The sequence below is a fragment of the Vigna radiata genome, chromosome 2, assembly GCF_000741045.1.
Source record: "Vigna radiata var. radiata cultivar VC1973A chromosome 2, Vradiata_ver6, whole genome shotgun sequence".
NCBI lineage: Eukaryota > Viridiplantae > Streptophyta > Magnoliopsida > Fabales > Fabaceae > Vigna > Vigna radiata.
Window position 1 is genome coordinate 18249133 of NC_028352.1, and position 3561 is coordinate 18252693.

Here is a 3561-nt window from a genome sequence, read left to right on the forward strand (position 1 = left end):
GGTGTGTTTGTCTGGAGGGTGGAGGAATGGGCTGAAACTTAGAATGAAGTGTTTTTATAAAAGTTTTATTTTTAGAACTTTACCCAATGCTTGTTTGTCACGTGTACACACCTTTGGCTTTAATTTTACAAGACCTTACATTCTNCCCAACAACAAAAATTTTCGTCCTCGAAAATTAGGACTTAGAGATAAAAGGAACAATTCATCTTTATCATAATCTTTAGAAGTACCACCTATTTTGACAAAATACTACTCCCCTCAACTCAAGTACCTTTCTTTAATATAACCAATTCTATTATGTCTGCCACACTATTAATCACTTATCAATCTTCCGCTACTTCTTGTAAATCTCTCCTAAGACTCCCACCAATCTTGACTTCAAATGAACCCTGGCTGATACTCATTTACCTCATCTTCCTGCTTCTATGAACCACCGTACCTCTACCTTGATAACCACAATTCCCGAGTCAACCACCCGATGTTATACTTTGGATCACTTCTAACCACATTCCTTCTGGAGGCTTCAAACTGCTTTACTGAACTCCACTCATGAGTAACATAGTTTCCTATTATACTATCTTGTCACCAAGTAAAACTCTTCTACTTTGCAACGTCACAACCAATTGAGCAATGTAGCTTCATTTTGTTATTTTGCTGACCTGAACCATATGCAATGCTTGACTCACTAGCCTGTAATTCATACTTAGATCTGTGACCTCTTCGACTTGAGATCACTAGCTTGATCAGTATCAAACCAACTTATGATACATCCCAAACTAGGATGGTCCTAACGACGCTTTCTCAACCATTTTGAGAAACCCGCTAATTATAGTATTTCAACTATACTAATGAAATTACTTTACAGCTTCACTGGAGTCCTTAATCTTCATATCCTTCAACCAACTTTTACTCAATCCTTATCAAACCAAGAACCTGAATCTTCTATTTGTTTAAACCATCAATTAACACCACCTCGCCTCAAGATTAACATTACAACTCAAAACCATAGCTCGAGTCATCGCCTTCGTCCACTGATCCACTCTTCCTATTCCAAGTTCATCAATACTTCCTCACTTTAAAGTTGACCCTGTAGCTTGAAACCGTAGGCTCACTTATCTTCTTTGCCTGATACATATTTCTTTCGTACCTAAACTCACTTCTGACTCTTGAAGATTACCAAACACTCTCAATTCATTCTCATATAACAACACCAATATTGTTTCAAAGAACTCTTCCCTCACAAGCCACCAATCCACAATTATGAAAGCTCTTCTTGCATACCTGTTACTGACAATAACGTGCTCACCATCATCCGCTGCGCTACTCTGATCCTCAAACTCCATTGCTCACTAGATTACTTATGAACACTTCCTTCATGACATCTGCAATCCAAAATGATCACCCTTAAAAACCTTCTTTGAATCTTCCATTACCTTGCAAAGCCTTGATAATTCTTCTCTCTCATGATAACCTTGTCATTATGTTTCCTTAACACTGTTCTATACCCCAAAAAAACGAACATGCCCTAAACAACTCCTGACTGTTAAACTTATATCAGACCGTTCCAACTTGTCCTCTATTTCTCTTTTGAGATTCATCAAACTTGTAGCTTTCCTCTTATAATTACACTGAGTCCAAGACACCACTATTCTAACCAAACTTCCACCTTTTTCTTATAATACACAACTTCAACAAGAACCATCCATAAAGATATTACTGACACTGGTTTTGTTTAGACACCATTCCCAAAGTGAAAACAACTCCTCCAAATACCATATTCAATTAGAATTCCTCATGTACTTATCATCTCCAGCGTAGTTTACAACCTTGTCCCAAAATCACCTTCCTCAATTCAGACTTATCAAAATACCAATCCTACCTTTAATCCTATGGACTCCGAATACCCATAGCCCACAACGTCGACCCTCTGACCTTATCTGAATTTACCAATTCATTGCCTCTTGTAACCCAAAAATAAGCATCCACTTCTATCTTGATCGAACTTAGCCGACCACTGAACATCACCATAAAACTATATCCGATGAAAATTGACTTTGCCACAACATGCCGCTTCATAACTCTGAACATCTCAACCAACCCAAACTCTGATCATTCGCGACACCCTTTTTCACCACTTATATTGTAACCACCCTTTGCCATCTATTCCAAAACCTTTCTTCTATTTTCCTCATTCATTGTGCTCTTAATTCTTTAATCTCATACTTTCCTACCAAACTCACCTTCTGATGTACTCCTTCCTTCAACACTTGAAATCCCTCATCTCAACCAATGATCAAACCTTTCTTTCGTACAAACTATTGATCTTGAAACATCCTTTTAAATTTGGATATAGCAAACCCACTTGTTAATAAGACTTATCCATCTCCTTCTGATTATCGCTTAACTCAAAACCCTTACGATTCTTCAATTATCTTCAAAGACTTCATGTTCTCTCAACTCGGAAAATTCTGACTTCTAATACATAGTCCTTAAATCTGCTTTATATCTTACACCACTGCTTCTCAAACTCTTCTTCTTCTATTTCCTTTCTAGATATTAATTCGCCTTGGTCCACTTTAGAATTCCCATTCCCTTCATAACTTAGCTTCAAACCGTTTACTACTTCTCTTCTTCAAATCTCGTACATCCTTGATATACCAAACCATATTGCCAACCGCACCCAAAGGTACTCCATGGTTCATCAACATTTTCCTTTCTTCTGGCCTTCCACACTACTGATATCTTGAACCAAGCTGAGTTATTAAACCTGCCACCCAATACTTACCCAAAGCTTCTCTTATTCTAGTATTTGAACTCAACTCTTCTTGTAACTCGTACGATATCTGATCTCCGAACTTTGTCCTTAAAACTTCTTCACCCAATAACTTTACTTATGAATTTCCAATATCTCTACACATCCCTTGAAACCTAAACTTTGGTCTTCTAACTTCTTATCTTCGAGGCAGGAATTTGTCCCAAAGGCTTAAACTAATTCTAAAGAAGGTATATAGATCAAGTTGTCCTTGGATCTGTATTCCTTTACTACTATAGAGCACAATACACTACCCCAAAGGCAAGAGCAAGACAAGCATTTCTATGGAAAACGACACTAGAACTCCAACTCTTTCTTTCCCAAACCTTCAGAATTAAGAAAGGAAAATCATTTATGATATAGAGTCATGAGTGTGCATCCTCACTACTCTTATCAAGATGTTTTCTGTTCCCAATACTTCCAGTTAGGTACAAGATTTTATTATCTAGATTTTGGAGAAAATGGTAGAACATACCATTCGGAGTCGGCTTTCCACTGGAAAGACACGACAAACCCATAACTCGTAGGTTATCTGAAGAACCATGGTCTGTTCATGGTAAGAGAATAAAACGATTTGTCTTATTCAAAGAAATTAGAATGAGTGCTTCCGTACATTTAAGAGCATGCAAACACAAGCAAGGTATGCACATAACCTATAGGTTCTCTAAGGATAAAAACAGCTCTGATACCACAATTGTGACATCCCAAAATATCATATTCACATATAATATAATAGGATTCAGCTATTA